Source organism: Zophobas morio, unplaced genomic scaffold, assembly GCF_036711695.1.
Source record: "Zophobas morio isolate AGI-343-1 ecotype UQ-CSIRO unplaced genomic scaffold, CSIRO_AGI_Zmor_V1 ptg000058l, whole genome shotgun sequence".
Taxonomy (NCBI): domain Eukaryota; kingdom Metazoa; phylum Arthropoda; class Insecta; order Coleoptera; family Tenebrionidae; genus Zophobas; species Zophobas morio.
The window spans coordinates 7,786,425-7,809,382 of NW_026972163.1; the positions used below are offsets into that span (position 1 = coordinate 7,786,425).

The 22,958-nt window shown below is 34.8% G+C and overlaps 1 protein-coding gene and 1 long non-coding RNA gene across 9 annotated transcripts in view; one reads left to right on the plus strand and one right to left on the minus strand.

The window, feature by feature from the left end:
* The window catches only part of LOC135143098 (uncharacterized protein), a 342,333-nt gene that overhangs the window by 295,363 nt on the left and 24,012 nt on the right, over nucleotides 1–22,958 (minus strand). The window contains exons 1-2 of one of the 8 annotated variants that reach the window (XM_064074959.1): nucleotides 8,463–8,877; nucleotides 6,663–7,464 (exon numbers count right to left, since the gene is read on the minus strand). The exons of the other annotated variants lie outside the window; for them this stretch is intronic. The gene's annotated coding sequence lies outside the window, so the exon portion shown is untranslated. Of the gene's footprint in view, nucleotides 1–6,662; nucleotides 7,465–8,462; nucleotides 8,878–22,958 lie in introns of those variants that run through there. 8 annotated transcript variants of the gene reach the window in all.
* LOC135143110 (uncharacterized) lies at nucleotides 16,459–17,252 on the plus strand. The gene is made up of 3 exons (XR_010282679.1): nucleotides 16,459–16,688; nucleotides 16,741–16,923; nucleotides 16,974–17,252. It is a non-coding gene; the product is annotated as an uncharacterized LOC135143110 (long non-coding RNA).

Genomic DNA, 22,958 nt, shown 5'->3' on the forward strand with positions numbered 1-22,958 from the left:
AAATTGATATTTGTCACTGATCTAAAATTTCCCTCTTTTTGATTTTCACTTTTATTCGATGGTAGAGGGCCTTTTGTAGAAGCATCGACGGATCCCAAACGTTGGAATTTCAGAAGAGAAATTTCGTTTCGTTCCACGAATTCGAATAATCTTTAATAACTAGTTGATGAATTTTCTCAAGAAGATTGCTTTCAAAGTCAATATTTATTTGGTTTTGCATATTTTGAAAAAATTGTATTTATATTTACGTCATTTTTTATTTACGAATTCAGATGTTTGGGCTCCTTAACTGTACGAAAGTATATGTTTGATTTTCGAAATTATTTATCAATATTCTTCTTCTTGTCCATTTTTGTCAATGAATTATCGTTTAATTTTTTAGCTTTTTTACTTTAATTATATAGTAGAAGTCCCTTTGTAAAAGCTTCAACCGATCTATGGTCCAAATTTCAGAAAAAAGCCAATTTCCTTCAAAAGAAGTATTCTCAAATAATCGATAATAATTGAATGACCATTTTTCTCGAGAAACCCATCTGCAGAGTCAATGTTTCGTTGTTTTGAGAAAAATCTTCTTTGTGGTAACGTCATTTTTTGATACTTAATTCAAATGTTTATGCTTATAAAATAAAAGAAAATTGATATTTGTCACTGATCTAAAATTTCCCTCTTTTTGATTTTCACTCTTATTCGATGGTAGAGGGCCTTTTTTAGAAGCATCGACGGATCCTAAACGTTGGAATTTCAGAAAAAAGTTCGTTTCGTTCAACGAATTCGAGTAATCTTTAACAACGATTTATCGATTTTTCGTAAGACAATTATTTGCAAAGTCAATAATTGTTTGGTTTTACGTGTTTTGAAAAAATTTATATTTATATTTACGTCATTTTGCAAGTACAAATTCAAATGTTTGGGCGCCTTCACTGTACGAAAGCATATGTTTGGGCTCTCAAAATTGCGCTGTACCAACACTCTTCTTCATGCCCATTTCAATCAATGAATTACCGTTTCATTTTTTTACATTTTTCACTATTATTAGACAGTATAAGGCCGTTTGCAGGAGCATCATCCGATCCTAAGGTTCGAATTTCAGAAAAAATCGTCAGTTTCGTTCAACAAATCAATCCTCACATAATATTCGGTAATTAATTGGCGACTTGTCTTAAGACAACTATCTGCAGAGTTAATGTTTTGTTGTTTGTCATGTTTTAAGAAAAATTGTATTTTTGACAACAACATTTTTTGAGAACGAATTCAAATGAATATACTCCTAAACTAAACGCAAGCTCATGTTAGATCTGTCATAATTTCAAGTTATTTATTAAAATTCTTTTATTTAGTCGATTTTTGTCACTGCATTAAAGTTGCTCTTTTTTAGCTTTTTCTCTTCACTTGGATATTAACGTTTCCTACTTTTCTAATGTCTGTTACGAGCATTTAATTACTACCAAATACATGCATATAATTTTTTGTAAGATTTAACAAAATGAATGTTTGAACTATTTCGTATCTCTCAAATGACGTTTAAAATGCACAGCTATTATCGTGTTGGGACAAAACATGGACTGTTGAGATTCTTGAGTTTGTTTCCCTTTGTGGGCATTAAGTTACGCTAACCCGCAACACATGTCGGTAATTCAGTTTGGGGAGTTCCGTATTTGACTACCAGGTGAAACCAGGGCTCTTCGATCGAAGAGCCCGAACATTTGGTTATTCTCTTGAACAGCTTTGGGCTCGGAGCCCAAACACAACACATGAGCCCGAACATGCTTTTTCGTTCGAAATCTAGAGCCCAAACATGGCGACTTGCATATATATATATATTTGCCTTCTGCTGCATATTTCACGTAACGGGTGCATATTTTGCATTTTTATCAATTTTTGTGCTAATTTGAAAAAAAAATGTCATTCTATCGGCATTTATCTAGAAAAACAAAACACCATTCATTCCCAATATTTTTGTTCGTTACTTAAGTGTATTAAAGGTATGTTTTATGGTGGTCGAAGGGACGTTACCCTATTATTTTTCATCGTGAGTTTGCATTGAAAGCATTTAAAGCGATACAGGTGTGTCAATATGGCGACGATAACTCTAATTAATTTATGGATTAAACATTTTCCTGAACTTATTCTTTAAGAAGGAACTCTGTTTTGTCGCGTCTGCTCTAAACCGGTAAGAATTTTTATGCATCTATGGACGTAGTACGCACTTTTTCTACTTAGAAAAGCATATTTTAGAATCACCGGAAAAACTTTTTGTTAGAATATTTCGAAAAATATTTAAAACTAAACTGTTACCAAAATAGCAATTAAATAGTCGATTACTACTATTTTTCAATTTGTTCCGTTTATTCCGTTTATCTTTATTTTTTAGTATAACAATATTATCTTTAAAAATGTGATTTGTGTTAGTAAGAATTAATTAAACACTTTGCAATATGATTTATGTATTTTTTGTAATAAAACTTATGCTCGGGAAACCTATTTTTGTAATTTGTAAATAAATTTAGTTCGGTTATTACAATTTTTTTTTTTAATTTTTGGAGCATATGCAACTGCATATCTCTGCATATATTAACAAAGTTACTGCATATTTGCATAAATTTGATGCATATCATATGATCATATTTCCCAAAATTTTGCTGCATATTTTCCGCTCTCGAGTAATAACAGAAACACCCTCCAGTTCACTTAGTAATTGTCTATTATTACAACTCAACAAAACTGTTCTGTATACAACACATGCAACACAACCCAAATGGTAACTGTGCTACTAATTTAGCAACCATTTTATCTGCTATTGAAGATATCCCCAATTAAAGTGAAAGTACAAGATTGTTACTATAATTAATCGTTTCCAACCACCTCGTAATGCGCTAGAAATAGATGGGACAGAGTACAGAGTTTTATTTAGCTGAACAAAACATCTATGAAACATATGTAGACATTTTGTAGGCAGCACTCTTGTCAGATATGCCATGAATACGCTGCAAATGCATGGAGAAATTCTAGAGAACACATTATTATCTTATTTACAAATCTACAATTCTCAAATTTTACCTTGTGACAATTTTAATGTTCCACATGAACAGTTTGCATATTACATTGAACAATTAGAAACTGCCTTCATTAATTCATTTGAACATAATGCACTTTTGTTTCCAATTGGAACACATTTTAAAAATCATAACATAAAGTCGCGATCTTTTCTATAGAACCACTCCCCAGTGTAAATTTTCAAAATTTGTTTGGTGTAAGTGACCTTGACGGGTTTCTGGGTGAAAACAAGTGTCAAAAATTTGACAGGTTAGATGGCCCCATTGTCAATGTAGATATTTTATTTTAATAAATAGATGAACAGAACATACAGTCTGCACGGGATACAGTGCGGCATAACTGAGGGCAACCGAAACATTCGTGTTGTGCAAGGTTAGTTAATAGAGAATATCTATTAAATGACTTTGCGTGTTGTGCTAGTTTCGATTGCCATATCAACTACCGCTACCAACCGCGTTCGGCGTAAAGTACTAGATGACAGGGCTACCAACTTGACTTTTTATCGAGTGGTTCGGTAGAAATGACCGCTACTGTACAAGCCAAGCATCCATATGGTACTAGTAATTTCCTCCATGCTTATCTTTTGCCACTATTTGTGTAATTACGTATATTTCATACATTGAAATTCCACAATGGGGAACTACTTAAAGAAACAACGTAGAAAACAGGAAACTAATCATTTTATCCCATTTCTGGAGCATTTGTTAGTTCCATTGGTACAATAATCAAATTTTTATAGGTGTAAAAAATCGTATACTGTAACAACGTTTCTTTTTTACACAATAAAATTTTATTATGGTTTGAGCCAGTTAACTTCACAGCGGTTCATACCCACTATAAATTGCAATCTTAAATATTATTAATATTTAAAATTATAGGGCGATAATATAATATTATCGCCCTATATCGTTGTTGTGCAATTTTTCAAAGATGCTTGAATTTATAATTTATAAACAAATTTATTTTAAAATACAAATTCAACTATCACCTGTTCAGCATGGCTTCACTGCTGGTAGATCCACTAGCACAAACCTAGTTTGCATGTTCCCGAATATTGCTAAGACATTGAACAACAAAAGACAGCTTGACGTCATTTACACCGATCTCGTTAAAGCATTTGATAAGGTAGACCATCAAACATTAATCAATAAGCTTTCGAACATTGGTTTGTGTAACTCATTATTGAATTTCTTTATCTCATATTTATCTTCGCGAAAAAATTATATTCCACAAGCATCTACATTAGAACCCTAATTATTTTCATTATATGTTAATGATGTAGTAACTGTATTTAAACACTCTCAGGTTCTCATGTTTGCAGATGACATAAAAATATTTCGCAAAATCGTAGGCTTTCCTGACAGTTTGTTACTCCAAGAGGATGTCAATAACTTTTTCAACTGGTGTACAGATAATTACTTTTCAATTAATAGTGACGGTACGACCATGGACACTCGCGTAACCTCCTTTCCGGAATTGTCAAATGACACTGCCAAAAGTGCCAAAGTCAAAGCAATTTTGGATTAAGCATTTCATTTTAAATTCAGTTAGTATCAAGCTTAGATCATATAATAAATAGATACCACCATGCCAAGTTCTTTCCCTAGCAGAGCCTGTGACGACATCCTCCTGTCACACATCTCTCTCGTGCATGAAGGGATTACAATGAAGCTATCCTTGCCTGATCACTATTTGAATTTTGCGCGCCTAAATTTTAGGAAGTATGTCTGAACTAACTTCGTACGAAAGATGTTCACAGCTTGATTTTATAAATAATTCACAGTAGATAATGAAAGGAATAGTAAATTATTGGGCAGCAATTGTGATTCTTTATGATTACATCACTTAAAATAGGATCTTTGTTCTAAATTCTAAAATTGTTTCTCGTACAAGAACTCGAATGAGAGGTTAGAAGAAACATCTGTCAAAAGCGATTTGTTGCGCTGGTGCGGTACAAGAATGGAAGTGAAATAGACATATACAGATGAAATGCATATAACAAAGATGAAGATGTGGTGATCACACAAGGATAGCATTATACTACTCCCCTTGACGTAGAAAACGACAACAGATACCTTCATGTCTAGTCACACCTTTCAGTTTGAGTATTGGTATCTATTTATTATATGATCTAAGGTATCAAGTGGTACACGTTATTAGTATTTTGGGTTGCGTAAAAATAATTTTCAGAAATAATTTTCTCGTGACTAACCCTGTATATTGTTTGTTAACAATGTACGTAACTATAATAAACACATATGCAATTCACATGACTTTTCTTTTACGATTTGAACCCACGTTTCTATACATTTAGCAAACTTTGATACAATTCAATTTTGAAACATTTTTTGTAATCCAGGTTCAGGTGGAATCGGTATTTTGGGTTGCCTATTTTAAAAACATAAATGGGTCATCTTAGCTGAATAACCCTGTACAATTGTTTCTTCCTACACAAAAGCATCGAAGCTGAATTGGATATTAATTTTCTTAAGTGCCTATTCTTGACGACTTATTCATAAGTTTTTGTTGAAATAACCCAATGATAAAAGAAACAGATTTAATATGTTACAATTTAAAATTTAAAAGTTCTGAAAGATGTAGATTATTTTTTACATTTATTTCTTCTCATAGCATTCCATTCTGCTAGTAGTGCAAAAGAACGACGCAAATTTTTATATATCATCATATGTGTTAATTTCTTAAAGTAATTTGCGAAATTGGCATATATTTCCTTTATATTATATGTAATTATTTACCATTTTCATATTTAAAGATTAAATTTAAGTACGAATATTATTAAGATTTTGGAAATTACTACTTATTTGTATAAAATAGGAGAAATTTTTCTATAGATTAAAAGATTTTGTTATTTCTTTAACACATACTTCAAAAATAAAGTGACCGCACAGGCCATTCAATATAATAAGTAGAGCTGTGCGGTCGAAATTTAAACGCTGCGAATTGACCCCCACTCCGGCAGGCCAGAGGCTTGCAACCGACATTATGTATCGCGAAGAAAATTACGCGAAAAATAATGTTAACGGCATGTCAGTTGATGATTTTAAAATCCATATTCACGAAATAAGAATAATAATAATTTTAATAATGTTCAGGTGTCCGTCTCGCTGACAATAAAACTATTTGTGTGAATTATCAAAAATAATCCACAACTGAAAAGCGAGAAGCGAGCAAGGCAAGGCTGTAGCGATCGGCACTGTGGGCCGATAGTGGGGGTAAATAAATTTTGACCGCACAGCTCTAATAATAAGTCTATGTCGCTAGACAATGAAAAGAAACAAGCCCTTGCACTAGGGAGTTGTGATATGCGATTATAGCAGAGATGATAGATGATAGAGTAAAGTATAAGCGCTGGTGAGTGTGCACAACGAAACTTATAACATACATGATGATGTGTTTAGTTGACTTCGAATTGTCAATTAGTGAATTTTGTTCGATGGTCACAAAATGGTTCATTTTGCATGGCAGACATCACTTTTTCTCAAGAAAATTTCACATACATCCAATACTTGCAAAACATTCCACACTAGGCGAATATCATCTGTATACGGAATTACGAAAGTATGCAAACAGCTTTTTTGAATACTTACGAATGGAACCAGAAACTGTTGATTACATTGTAGGAAAAATAAAACCCAGACTTATAAAAGGTTGAAAAAATTGCCATAAAATCCCATATGTGTAGAAGAACAACTAGTGATAACGCTCAGGTAGTGGTAGAATGAACGTAGCTTCTAGAAAAAATATCTTTATTTTATTGGTTCCTCAGCTTGTGAATGGTCGTATGCATATAGCATTACTAATTCTTGAACTTTGCCCGAAACTGTAGTTTCTTTAGCTGATCGATTTTACGAAGATGAGGGAGCAAGCTTTCGAAAAAACATGTGTCTTCATCCACCAGTTTATTGTTTATTGGTTCCAACCGTTGTCCGAGTTTGTAAAAGTTGTAATTTTTCCTTTTGTACATGTATCAGCCTATTAGTCATTTAACTGTCTTTTTCTTTTTCGAGATAGGAGCACTACACTTAATTCTAGGTGGGTAGAAGACGAAGATACTGACGAGTCAATAAATGATACAGAGGTCGAATGGAGGTCGGCTACTTGGTTTGAATCATACCATTCTTCTTCGATTTCGACGTCCGTAAAATTCTGCGGTTCTACACTGTGATCCACTTCATCTTCTTCAGTTTCTAGTAATAATACTTGCTTCAAATTAGTTATTGTCTTACGTAAATTGACTTTTTAGAAATAGCAATGTTTAGAAATATTGCCATTTCGGTTGTTCATATCCTGGAGTAGCCCCTTCGTCTCCGGATTTTGGAATTTTTATTTTTGATAATTCTTTTCGATGAGAGTCGCGTAAATATTTCCACTTACTTTTTACTGCCTCCTCTGCAACATAAAACACTTTAATTTAAAACCCACTTGTCATTTAAATAGGTTAATAATTACAAAAGCTGATTTATATTAAAGTTCTACACACAATTTTTCTCGGATAATCAGTGCGATTCTGTTTAATCTTAATTATAACGATTGATATTAAATGTCGCCAACGAAAAAAGTGTTTGTAGAAACAGCGAGAAAATTCAATCACACATGGAAGTTCTCAATTGCTTAGGCACCATTGGCGGAAAACACGTTCGCATAAAGTACCCTGCTCACTCTGGAACCATGTATTGTAATTACAAAAACTTTTTTTTCAATTGTATTACTTGGTATAGTTGGATGCAGAGTATAATTTTCTGTTATAATTGATGTTGCAGGATATGAAAGACAAAGTGACGGGTGCACGTTTCGTTCTTTACAACTCTTTAACTTGATGCAGAATAACGAATTAAATACTCCACACAATAATTACCTGTCAAACAGTGATATTACAATGCCTTACATTTTTATTTCGAACGAAGCTTTTCCTTCATTGGATAATTTAATGAAACCTCACAGCAGAAATCAACTAAATTTAGAATCTGAATATTTCAACAAACGATTGTCACGTGCAAGAAAAACAGTGGAATGTACATTTGGTTTAATATTTTCTAAATGGCGCATAGTGTCAAAGGCAATTGAGAGGAGTGAAAAAACGACCGATAGGATTATAAAAGCCATTTGTGTGTTACACAACACAATAATTGACAAGGAAGGATATGAACGACATTTGAAAGACATTATTGCCATTCCTCCATCATTTAGTATTAGCTATCGTCACAGTTGACGTCCAGGCGACTCGTCAAAATTTATTCGAGATACATTTAAATTGTACATTTGCAGAAATCGTATTTAATTTCAAGAATAAAAATATGAAAATGTGAAACCCAATTTTGTTTTGTTGTACCAAAACTGACTTTCATAAATCAAAAATAGTCCTAACTATAGTAGATAACAATACTCACTTGTAAGACATAATTTGGAAGCGACCTCTTCCCATTTCTTGTCTAATACAAATCTGTTGTAGTGGTCAGGATGTGCCTGGTTCCATAAACACTCACATAGAAAAATTTCAGCTATTAATTTTTCGCAATCCATTTTGATGTTATGTTGATCAGTGTCTCCGCGCACAAGAATAGTCGAGTCCTTTCCGTAAATCATAAGCGAGTATAATAGTGCGCATAACCGATATACTCACACACTGTGCACGCTCTCATTTTATTTTTCATTACTATTCTCTGAGCGCTGTTGAAACACAACTATCATCTTTGCTATCATCGCATATCACAGCTCCGTAGTGCACGTACCACGGACAAGGATAAATAGGACAGTGTACTATGTAGTTCATTTGGCGCCGCTTCATTTCTTGGTGCTAGCGGTCGTTTGCGACCCTTGGTTTCTGAGTGATCTTACGGCAACTTCTCCGTTTTCAGTCGAAAAACTTAAATAAAAAAGTATATAATTGTGCAATTGTTAAATTTTGAGGTTAGATAAATTCTGTAAAGAGTGTAGAATGGGCGAAAGTAGTGCTCAACCAAGAAATAGGAAGTGTTTCGTTCCTAACTGTCGTACAGATTATAAGTGCACCAAATGAGGAGGCATTAACATTGTACCAAAATATATATATATATATCGAGAGCATATCGGAAATTGAGAGATGTTTGGGAAAAACATTTCAACCCATCAGATGTAATAAAAGACTGGAAATCTGGTTCAGTAAGTTTTTTACGTTTAATTGGAAAACTTAAGTGTGAATGTAATATACTGTAATTTATTAGAGTATATTACGTGCATACGTCCCATGTACCCACGATTTTTCCGAATTTCCCTGCATAATATGTGATGGAGCCGGCACTACTCGAAACATGTGGCGTATTTTACGAATTTCAGAGGAAAAAAAAATCATTTGGTAATCAGTTTAAAAAATCCATGTGATGATAAAATAATTTACGCTTTTTCTGATACTCCACATTTGTTCAAATGTATGAATTAGAAACAGGATGTTCGGACACCCACATTTAACACTAAGACATTTGAATAAATTTACTATTAAGGTATACATATTATTTAATATGTTTATAGATACCTTTTGCAATAGTATCATGGTCGTACTATGGATTTTTTTTATAAATTGGACACTCAAAATCTTGGCAATCTAGTGTTTGTCCAAAAATATCATACGATCACATCTCTCCTACAAATTTTCAGAAAATGCGAGTGAAATTAGCGACACAAGTAAAGCAGTTGTACGTAAGTATTCACAATCTTATGTATAGTTCTTTTTTCTGCTACCGATAGCGTAAATGAATCTTATTGCTCCAGTGACACTGATGTAAGCGTAAGTGAAGTAAATAGGGCAACCTCGTTGCTAGCTCCGTAAGTAGGTTACTAAGGGCGTAAGTGTTACTTACGCTGCCAGGACAAAAAAGTAATGAAAGTAGTAAAATGTCAGAGAAATGTCAATAATTTCATTTTACAGCAATAGTTTGTTTTATAATTATTTATTAACATTAACTGTAACACTACACTCAGTAATATTTATTAAAGGATTATTCTTTGAAGTTATTTCAAAATTAGTAACTGTCACATTTTCATCAACTGCATGAGCTTCCAACATTTTCTTATATAATTGAGGTAACAACAGAAGAACTGACACGACGTTAATTTCAGCATTGAATATTCACACCATAAACTGCTAGGAGACTTGCGGGCTTTCGATCTTTCCTTAAAATAACCAAGCATTACGGTTTCATTAACATCTTGAATGTTTCGTGATGTACACCAAATTGAAAATGCGTTGTAAGTTTCATTATAACGGAATTTCGATTTTTCAGGTAACAGACATGCGCAAGCAATATTGGCAGCTTCTTCTATTGCCTTTAAATGACCTGAGCACTCATTTTTCATTTTGAATAACTACTTTTTAGAAAACTTCGTGTGTAAACAAATTTTTTACCTTGTTGCTACGGAAATGAATACATTCAACGAGTTCCTGATAATTTGTTAAATATTTTTTAGTTACTACAATGATTACTTTTTAGTGTTACTGGTGTCGGTAGCAGAAAAAACGTAATACAATACACGCTGCGTAACTCCTTTCTTAAGTCCCGGAGGTTTGCCGGGCCTCGACGTTGCCTCGGCCCGTCAAATCCACCTCGACAAAAAAGTTACTTACGCAGCTTGTAATGTAAATAACTATTTCAAAATAGGCGCGAAGGTCAAGGACACGCAAAACCCAAAAATTTACTCTTAACTGTGTAGTTTAGTTTTTTTTACACCTTCTTATTTTACTTTATCGACAATGCAATTATGACTGATCTGTCAGTTGAGACGTCAAGCACCGCATTAATTTTGAATCGATTCTATGAGCGCGTTCTATCGCAATATTTATGATAGATTATGTTCTTACAGAGTGAGGAATGTTAAGATTTTTCACCAAGAAAAGCAGCCAAATAAAACATTTCTATATTAATCGACTTGTATACAGGAGTATGTCAAATACCATAGACATAAAACTAATAGATTTCTCACTCTAAGGTTATTAAATACAAAATTAAGGAATTACATCAACACTCTCCCTTATTTAATAACAACATGCCTAAATTATTGCATAAATCCCTAAACCTAACTGATGACAATGGTTTTGTCAATACATCTGCAAGCTGTCTCTGCGACTCTACTTTATAAATTTTAATTTGCCTAGAAGTGACTAGTTCGCGTACAAAGAAATGTCGAGTACGAATGTGTTTCGTTCTTCTGTGAAATTCCGGATTCTGAGCCAATCGAATTGCAGCTTCATTGTCTACTTGTAGTGCAGGCGTCTCTTTCAACTGACCAAGTTCAGTCAAAAGCCTTTTAATCCAGATGATTTCCCGAGCAGCTTCACTCGCGGCTACGATCTCAGCTTCTGTAGTGGAAATTGCAACAGAGGCTTGTCTTTGACTCATCCATGAGATCGGCGCCCCAGAGTATAGGCATAACACCCCTGATGTTGATCGTCCGGTGCTGAGATCACCACCATGATCAGCGTCGCTGTAGCAGATAAGAACCCCTTTTTCATGGTCATTCTTATACAAAAGTCTATAATTTGAAGTTCCTCTCAGGTACCGCAGAATTCTCTTCACTCGAACCACGTCACGTTCTGTAGGATTCTCCAGGTTCCTGGACACCACACTGACAGCATAAGCGATGTCTGGCCGAGTTCCACACATCAAAAACATCAGTGCTCCCACCACTTGTCGGTATGGAAAATTTTCATTACGGGGACTTTCTTCAGTTTCATTATCTTTGACAATGGGAGTGCTTACTGCATTACAGTTGCTCATGTTAAATCTTTCTAACAACTTTTCTGTGTAGTGAGTTTGAGCGATCTGAAGGGAGCCATCTCCTTCTCGTTCGATTTCAAGTCCAAGAAAATATGTTGCCGGTTTGAAAGTAATTTTGAATCCTTTCTTCAACTCATTGATGAAAATTTGAAGTTCTTGTTCATCTTCACTTGCAATCAGTCCATCATCGACGTAGAGAAGAAATATCATCGTCTTTCCATCTTTTTGTCTCACAAAAAGACATGGATCGGCCTTGCTTTGTTTAAATCCAAGTCGTAGAAGCAGTTCAGTGATCTTCTTATTCCAGCAACGAGACGCCTGTTTTAGTCCATACAGACTTTTCTTTAGACAACAAACTCTCCCAGATTTATCCCCATAGCCTTCAGCTTGTTGCATATAAATGGTTTCATCCAGGTCACCATATAAGAAAGCTGTGGAAACGTCGATCTGAGTAAGTTTCATGCCTACATTGGCTACTACACTGAGTAATGTTCGAATCGTTGACATTCTTGCAACTGGACTAAAGGTCTGATCATAATCTACTCCTCTTTTCTGATTGAATCCTTTGATAACCAATCTGGCCTTGAACTTGTCGACTGACCCATCGGCGTTTGTCTTTATCTTGTAGACCCACTTGTTTGGAATAGCCTTTCTTCCAGGAGGTAAACTGACTAACTCCCAGGTCTGATTATCTTTCAGAGATTGCATCTCACAATCCATAGCTTCTTGCCATAGTTCTCTCTGATCTGACTTCATGGCTTCACTGTACGTTTCTGGTTCCTGAAATGTCGAAAGATACAGCGCGTAGTCGTCATATCGGATTGGAGCTTTAAGATTTGAGCGATCTCGTAATTGTCGAGGTTTGTTGACACTATCTTCATCAATGGGTTCTGGTGTTTTATTTTCATCACTATCCGTACTTTCTGCCTCGCTCTCGAGTCCACAAAAGGTTTCGTCTTCTTCATCAGTTTCATCGTTTTGTTCAACCTGTTTATCAGCATGCGTCAAGTCGCCATGTTGATCAGAAAGTTCGATGTTTCCTGGAATTACTACACCTCTCCCTTGCTGTAAAGTTTTCTCCTCAAAGATAACATCTCTTGATCTAATGAGCTTGCCCTCCTCTTCACAGTAAATTCTATATCCATCGTCGTGGTCGTAGCCGATCAATATTCCTTTAATGGCTTTTCTATCCATCTTGTGCCTTTGCTGTTTTGGCACATGAACATAGCACGTGGAACCTATGATCCGTAGATGTTTCAAGCTTGGTTTCTTCCCATACCAAAGTTCATATGGAGACGTCCATGCAACACTTGAAGGTCCCGTTCGATTTAGGATGTAATTTGCTGTGCGAATCATTTCAGCCCACAGACTCTGTTGAATGTTTCCATGAGCATGCATTATCGCTCTACCAGTTTCAACAACTGTGCGATTTTCTCTTTCACTTGTTCCATTCTGTTCTGGAGTATATGGCATCGTAAGGCGGTGGTTTATACCTTCTTTTTGTAAGATTCTCCTTACTTCTCTGTTGTCAAACTCTTTTCCATTATCACTCAACAGTTCCTTAATTAAATGTCCCGTGGTTTTTGTTTCTGCTATAAATTGACTTAGCTTTTCTGCAACTTCTGACTTCTCTTTAATAAAGTAGATAGTCCTGAATTTTGTCCAATCATCTTTGAACAAAACAAAATACCGAAAGCCTGACATCGATTCTTCAAATGGTCCACAAACATCTGTGTGAATCCGCTCTCCCGGCTTTGTAGTTTTTTCTCTGGTACCGAAAGGTAGACGATGAGCTTTCCCATAGATACATCCTTCACACAGTTCACTATCCATTTTCACCGTAACGTTGAATTCTCTGTCCAGCAGGGACTTCACGTGTCGTTTATTCTGATGTCCAAGTCGTTCGTGGTATAGCTGCAAAAGATTCTCTTTGCCTGTGACATTAACTTCATTTGGAGACGTAGGTTTCACGCTTCTCACTGCCAATTTAAAAAGTCCTCCATAACGTTTTCGTACACCGACTAACACTACATTTTTGCCAACTTTAAAATTTCCAATTTCTGTGGTTGAAAGAAACTGACTATCTGGGTGTTTGTCGTGTGCAGCTAGAACAGAAAACAGATTTTTCTTTATTCCAGGCACACACCATACATCTGTCAGAGTGATCCTGTGCCACTTGCCTCCGATAGCTGCCTCTATGTCAACTTCACCTTTGCCGATAGCTTCAATTCTTTCACCGTTTGCCGTGGTTACTGAGTGTGCTGTTGTGAATGGTTGGAGAGTTTTAAAGTAACTTTTGTCGCTTGAAATATGATTTGTAGCGCCATTGTCTACATACCAATCATCTGCACCACATTCTGAATTCATCACTGGCGATGTAACAATCAAAAGAAGCATGTTTGAAGTTTGTTCTGGCTTGTTATCAAGTTTTGGAGGTCTTCCATCCGCAATCCACTTTCTGCATACTTTTATAACATGGTTGGGTTTCTTACAATAGTTGCAAAGTATCTTCTTCTTTTTCTTCTGTTCGGTCGAACTTACTTGTGTAGGAGTTCTTTTTGATGAGTCCAAAATGAGAGCTTCCTGTCCCGATGATCCATCCTCATTGTTTTTTAAGGCTCGCTCATAAGCACACAGTTGATTTGTCAAATTATCAACCGTTCTGTCACTTTTTGACATCATCATCCAACTTGACTTGAAGGAAAAATAATTGTCTGGTAGCGTACCTAAAATTTTGCAAATCAAAAACAAATCGGGCAGTTCTGTATTACCATCAGCGTCGTTTCTCATTTCCATTTTTAACTCGCTCCATAGATTCTTTAATTTTGATATATGTGTAGCCATATCGTCGCTGGAACATTTTTTGAAACTAAAGAATTGTAGACACAGGTTGTACACTTTGTCTTCCGAAACGCCATCAAAAAGTTTGTGTAATTCTAGCCATACTTCCCTGGCACTGGTTAATCGCATAATTTTCTTTAGAGTTTCCTCTGTCATATTATTTGTCAAGATAATCAATGCATTGCTCTCTGTTTTATTAAATGCATCAAGTGCAGTTTGGTACGCCGTCTTTTCTTCCGGCTTTGCACCATCATCTAGTGGACTAGGCTTCACTGACCTGCCTTCAATGATATCCAGAGCTCCTGAAATTCCTCGTAGACAAATAGTAATTTTGTACTTCCACGTATCCCAGTTCGACTTTCCTTCCAAAAGACCGACATTGATGATTCTTGTTGGATCCATTGTTCTACGTCTATACTTCTTTTTTAGTACGTCTTGGATAACCTCAGAATGCACGTGTTGGATAACCTTAAAATCAGCCTCGTGGAGATATCTTTCAAATAGTTTTCAATATTTGGCTTTTCGTTTGGTATTCATGTTTTTCAACTTTATAGCGTTCTGCGCCCATAACCTGTTAAGATTTTTCACCAAGAAAAGCAGCCAAATAAAACATTTCTATATTAATCGACTTGTATACAGGAGTATGTCAAATACCATAGACATAAAACTAATAGATTTCTCACTCTAAGGTTATTAAATACAAAATTAAGGAATTACATCAACAAGGAAGTTAGAAGAACAACTTAAAAGCACCCATCAGAGATCCTAAAAGAACAGATTTATAAATACGCCTAGGTATGGCAGTGACGAGAGCAAGAGGAATTATCCACCTATTTTTCAATATTCGTACCACTGTCAGTATAATCCAATTGAACTGGTGTGTGGACAGTGTAAGCTATATTACAGTAAACATATTCGGGAACACGGTGGCGCTATTGGTGTTGTACAGTCCTTATGGCGGTAGGCTCTTGCTACCGTAGGTGCAGACAAATAGCAAAATTTTATTAGACATTGTGAACGGCTGATCATGATTGGAAGCGTTTAAGGGGTAACGCACTATATGAAGACATACCCCTCAATCATAATTTCTCTCGATTCTGATTCTGAATCAGAATGTTTTTCTAGTAACTTGTCAGCTTGTCACTCTTTCATTTGGCATTTAATGTCAACAAGAATCAGCAATACAAACGGCTCCAAAGTCCTTGTTACGTACTGCAGCAGTGTTGAAACATAAGAGTGAAAGCAATGTAAATTGTGTGTTTTCTGTTATATACCATACATACTATTTAGTTACATTTTCTTTTGTTTACAAAATTGTAGACGTGTACAACAAAACGTGTTTTTTACTGTAATGTCCGCGACCCTACAGTTTTGCGAGGGTCGTGATCTCTGCTAACTACGCTCGTAAGTTGTCGACCTTCAAATTTGTTTAAATTTTGAAAAGACATATACATATACAACTGATTCAGGTGAGTTCGACAATCAACCCCCAGTTCTCTTGTCACGCCACTGAATTCATTGCCATCTAACCCACTGAATTCATTGCCATCTAACCTTAAACAAATCTGTCATAAGGCTGACAAACCTCACGCCAAAAACAGGGGGTACCAACTCTCTCAATCAATTTTGATGACTCTGTATATACAGTCGTCGGCATTTCGATTTAACCACTCCCTAGTGTAAGTTTTCAAAATTTCGCTGGTGTAAACGGCTATCCGTACCTTTTTAGAGAGAAAATGGCCGACGATTAATGACATTAGTTACTTTTTTTTGACATTTTTTTGATCGCCGTCTTACAAGGTTCTGTGCTTACAAGACCACGGCTTATTAATTAAGGGGCTCTTTTATGTGGCTTAGAGCTTAGGGTACGCATTTTCAGTACACATACACCGACATTATCAAACTGTGGAATCGAAAGTGCAGTATAAATCTGCACTGCCACAATTGATGGTATGAGCAGTTCACAGTTTAACATCTCGTTAACAAGAGGTGGACATCAATAAAATGGGCAAGTACGACTCAAAGGTATAGTGAAAATTGGAACTTTTATTTGTATTTTTACCTATCTATGTACAAGGATGGTGCACGAAGAATGACCACATGACTGGCAGTTCGTATTATATTTCCATCAGTCTTATTTGTGCTGCCATGAACGATACTGACTTATGGCTTGGTTCTTCTGAATCACAGAACTCTGGTGACTGTACTAATAATGCGTCATTAGAAGATTTACACATTTTAATGAAATGTTACCAGAACTGTTGAGTATTTTGAGCCCACTGTATACAAATAAATATGAGAAAATTGTAGGTTATAATTTATAAGAAACTACATGAAGTATTTAAAGAGATAAAGCGTGAAGCAAAAGGAAGTGATGTAAAGAAGCAGATCAATTCACTAAGGTTGAATCACAGGAGGGAATTAAATAAAATGAAATGTTCTAAATGTGTTAGAAAGACAATTCTCAATGAACATAATTTATAGAAACATAAACAGTAGTCTCAACTGTTACAAATAAGTGTATCTTCAAAAACTTTAACAATGCAATAAAATAGGAACAACTAACTAACTCATTAATGCAATAATTGTTAAAAGATGTGACATTTATTTACTTAGCAAGGTAAATTAATCATCTATTACCTCTACAATAATTGTTTCTATATCATTCTCTGCATTCATCCATTCACACATCTCAACATCATCTACACAAAGCTGCTGGCCTTCTCCAATATTGCCTTGTGTTTCACTCATACTGGTTTCAGGATCCATACTTACATTTAATGTTCTGTCGGCTAATACATCATCCTGCATAATATCACTTATACTGTCTGATTCATCTGAAATTAAATCAGATTCACTATCAGATTCTCCAAGTGATAATATTATGAGAGGAGGAATATCTTTTACACTGGTATTACCCATCATTCTTTGCCAATCATCCTTGATAATATTTTCACAGTGCATTACACTTGATGTCCACATCTCTGGTGTATATTTAGACATAGGTTCAATCCACAGGTGCTTGATTACCGATTTTTTGGAAGACTGCTTCAAGATGTGTTTGTTATAGTATGGTTTACAGAATCCCCATACCATTTCTATAGTATTATAGTGGCAGTGATATGGAGGTCAACGTAAAACTTCAATATTACTCTTTGACAACAATTCATCAATCTCATATTTTCGAGTCGATGGTAAAAGAGGTTTTATAATATCCCAAAGTTGTTTTTTTGTCAAATTATCGTCAAAAGGATTTTTTTTGTGCAAGGCAAAATTTTAATTTTGATTTAATCCAAGACAAACGAGGCAATTGTTCTGCTAACACCGAAGATAAGGTGCATTATCCATGATGATAACAACCTTACCGTTAATAAAATTAACAGATGGAATTAACTGTGTTTCCACCCATAGCCTTATGATAGCAAGCAGTTTTCCAAAAAACCAAATTTACCCCCTGCATGAAGTATGGTAAACCTTCTACCCTCATTCATTACTATTTTCGCAGGCATGCCTCTCCGATTACTCTCATGCACCCATTTTCTTACGGGTACACCATGCTGATACACCCACGTCTCGTCTAAATAAACAAATGTCACATCTTCTTCCATTAACTGTATGTAACGCTTTAAAAATTTAATTTTTAATCCCTGTAAGCGGGGCGGCTCAATTATAATTTTCCTGTTTTCAACTTTTTTAAAATTGTAACCCATGGATTTAATAACCCTTCGTAGAGTCCGGATACTTGCGTTGTAATTAAGATTTTCTGTGGCAAAATTAAATAAATCCTCAATTGTAAAAAACTCATTCTGACGATTTTTTTCAAATATGTGAAAATTTAGATCTTCTTTGAATTCAAAATCCGTAAACCATTTTGACTTCTTTCCTGGGGAAGGTCTTCGGGAAGTTGTCCGGATTTGTGTTGGAGTAGAAGCGTTCTTATTTGACTTCTTGAACACTGCAGGAAAATGAGCTGGTTAATGATAGGATAAAAGGATGTTACTGAGTCACTGATTGGTGTGAAAAATGGACAATGTGAACTGTGTTGTGGACAAGTAACGTTGGAAATATTATAGTTACTACCAAGACGAAGGATATGCCCGTTGAAAGTCTTCGTAACATTTTACAATAGCAGCTTTTATTTGTTTTTTGAACAAAGTTCGCGTTCTTGGCTTCATAATAATTATTTTCAAATTGAAACGCTCTCTTTTTGAATTTGAAGCACGCTGCGCTGGTTTGAAGTTGTTTGACTCGTTTACGAGTCGTTTGACGTCATTGTCGGTTACAAACGTCAAAGCGCTGCCAACCCGAGGGGCTTAAAATTACCATGGCAATAATACCAACCTGACGTTTTAACAAGTGGTTTTATCCATTTGCCGACGACTATATGTATATATAATACTTTTCAGATTTTCAGCAAGTCAGTAGCAGATGGTTTAATATTTTATCATAAGCATAAACTAAATATCATCGATTGTAACGTCGAGCCAACCATACTGAATTCACTGTGCAACTACTTAAACAAAAAATGTTATCTTGACAGTATATTCAAAACCAGCAATAATTTTGGGGTGATAGCTACAGTTCAATTTATTTTTTTAAAAAAGAACATTTTCAGAATCTGGAACCTGAATTGATTTTTTTTAAATCAGGGGGAAGAGTCAAAAACTACAAGACATATAACTGAAAATGAGTTTTTGAGTGCTAATACAAGTGAAGGTGTTCGAGTTACCATAAAATCAACAACTGAATTGGCCAATTATACAATGCATCTTTTTTAGAAGTGACCATAGCGATTCCCATGTTAAATTTTATACCCAATGTTAACTTATGTTTGAGTAAAGATTCAGAGTTGAAATTTTTACTGGATGTAAAATGGGTCATCTTTTGACGATTTTATTAACGGTTATGCTTTAATTTAAAGGACATTTCTTAAAAAAATAAATAAAAAATTGTTTGCGTATTTTTGTCGGTAATATTGTAGGCAGCCATGTAAAAATTGACATTTATCTGAAGCTTCTAAAATTTTATTACTCTTTGGATTGCCGATTTTTACTTACCGAAGTTTGTCAATAAACCACTGTATACAATTAAAGAAAAAGTGGAAATGGTCACTGCATACATTAAAGGGTCATCAACGAGAGAAATTGCGCAAAATTTTTCTTCAGCATATCCAGATCTTCCCATACCGAGCAAGACCACAATTCAAAAATTTTACGAACGATTTATGAACACAGGTTGTCTCGTTCGCGAACATCAAAAACGGAACCGTACCTAATGTAATGACGCCTGAATTAAAGTTAAACTTATGTTTAACAGTTAAACAAGAAAAATACTCCAGAACTTTCAAAAACATTTAATGTTTCTCGAGCTAGCTGTCATAAAGCTTTACGAAAAGAACAATATAAATCCTACAAGGTAAAAAATGTACATAAACTATTACCGGCCGATTTTTTCAAAAGAATGAAATTTTGCGAATTGTGGATGAACAAAATCAATGAAAATGTAAATATTTTAAATTCTATTTTATTTTCGGACGAATCCACATTTAAAATTAATGGGAGTGTAAACAAACAAAATTGCAGAATTTGGTCTCGAGAAAAGCCTTACATAATTCGGGAAACTCATACTCAATGGCCTGCTAAAGTAAACGTTTGGTTTGGGGATATTGGGAAAGCAAGTAATAGGACCATTTTTTATTGATGGCTGTCTTAACGGGCAAAAATATTTAGATATGCTAATTATGATGATTGGTCCAGCTTTGGCTAGTCAAAGAGCCAATGGTCAGGTTATCTTCCAACATGACGGAGCGCCTTCACATGTTGCAAGAGAAGTAGTTGAATTTTTAAATAATTCATTTCCTGAAAGTTGGGTAGGTCAAACAGGTATCAAATTCCAGCAAGGGTGTCCAAAATGCGAGGATAGCAGTTTTTTGTTTCATAAATACATATCTTTTAATACTTTTTGGAATTATTTGCGCAATAATTTATCGTTTTTTGTCTAACCAGACGTATTTCGGAGATGAATTTTTGCATACAGTATTTATTTTTCATGTTTAATCAAGTGATCTAAAACTTAATCAATTCAAAATTAAATTAAGTCATGGAAAATTTACTTTTTCAAGGTAATGATTATTCTCACCGGTTCATATTAATCCTCACCTATCAAAATACCTACATTTCAAATTTCATAACTCCGTTCAAAAATACCTGACTTATCGCGCCCAAAAGTGTTACGTGGGACACCCTCTATAATATTGCAAAACAAATACGAATTTGTATTTAATTGTGTTTTTTTTATATAATAAGTTTCCAACTGATTTATTTATAGCGTGTATGATTTTATTTACGGCACCAACACTTTACCTGAATAATTGGTAAGTACTTGTTTACCACAAATGATGGAAATAATTCAAAAATATGTGTAAATTTCGATTACTTTCAACATAAACGTAGGGATGCTACATGGCAGCGCCTCTAGCGGTCCCCCCATAAAATAACGGAAGGTAGAAGGGGTAGCAAGCAATGTGTGTAGTTCCTGGTCCGATTAATACTTGTCGGTGGCACGTACCCTGTCTTCAAAGTTAGGCTAACAGAAAGCAGGTTCTACACATTTTGAAGCGGTGGTTTGTTTCGGTGTGAATGCCTTTGTGCCTTTCACAACATGTTAATAATTCTTTTGCCGTTTTTAAATTGTTAGAAATTACGCGCTAGATTTGTCAAAATTATTAAGTATAATAATTAATAGATGGCAGCACGTATGGCACCTCTTCATATATATATATGATATCTGTCACTCAATCTCTCACCGTACGCAGTATAACATAATAATATACTATCGTATATAGAATGAAAACTTAATCATGTCGTCAGTTACTCTTACGAACCAACCACAGCCCATGAGAGGGCGCAATAGTCGCAAAATTGTAGCAATTTATTTAGCCATGAAAAAAAAATTCAAAGAAATAAAATAATGTCATCAAAATTGAATGTTATAGTTTGTTAACGTCAGCTTAATCAATATTATTTGGTACCACTACAAACTAGACGAGAATACATGTCTGTAATTTGTTTGTATAAGCTAATCCATGGTACCTTTCAAGATAGTAACCTATTGCGCCAAATCCAGTTGAATGTTCCTAGAACAAATATTAGGCATTTTAGAACATTTACGTATACTGTAGCTCATAATCGTCGCCTGCGTTGACAGTTGCGCTGATAAAGCCTGCCGAATAGCGAAATTGGACGATATGCAAAATTTGCACACATTTTGCTGAGGGCGCTAGTTATCCTTCGTTGACAGTTGACCAATTTGAATGTACAGAAGAAATTGTTGGTTTATGATGTTCCGTATAGGTTTAGGATTATTATTGATTGATGAAAATGGTTTCGGTTAATCAGTTACACACCTTCTTACACCTCTCTCTTACACCTTTGTTAAACTAGGGAACTGCATGTCTTTGTAGCCTGCATCTACCCACAGAATCGTAGAAAAAATATTTTTTATTAAAATGAAGAATACAGATTTTTGGCCTCTCCGAAGGAGGTTCAAAGTTTTCTTAAATGAAATTAACGTTCATTATTACGTTATATCAAGAATTTTATTTATTTTTTAATAGTTAAAGAATGCAAACCTTTCAAATTTTCCCCAAGAGTGCTACTTTTTATCCACGCAGAAAACCTCTGCTTCTGCGTTGGAAACTCGTGGTAGGTAACATTTGAATCACTGTTTGAACAGGATGGTATACAACAATGCATTTTTAATCGTATTTTATTAGTTCAAAATTACGAAAATTACAAATACAAACAAATGCGTCAAATTCAAATTTGAACTGTCATTCAAGGATAACTAGCGCCCTCAGAAGGAAAATGGCGTCGAAAGTACCTACTGGATTATCTGTCAAAGGTGGCTATTCGGCAGGCTTTATCAGCGCAACTGTCAACGCAGGCGACGCTCATAATAATCAACATATGCATTCACCGTTACTGAATATGTGTAGAATTTACAATAATATTCAGTTCGCAGTTGATATATTTGGTGCTAGTCGGAAAGAATTTATACAACTTTGTAAATCTGTATTTTTTAATTAGTTATCTCTTTCCATTAGTTTACCTCCACTTATTTTTAGTTTAAAATTTATTTTGCACTAATTGTTTTCGTTGTAGTGTCCTATTGGGCAATGCCCGTTGGAAATAAATTATTATTATTATTATTATTATTATTACACTATTAGTAACATTCTAGACAAGAAAAAAATGAGAATTTGCAGCGTGCATACTTGTTACAACACGACAGGCA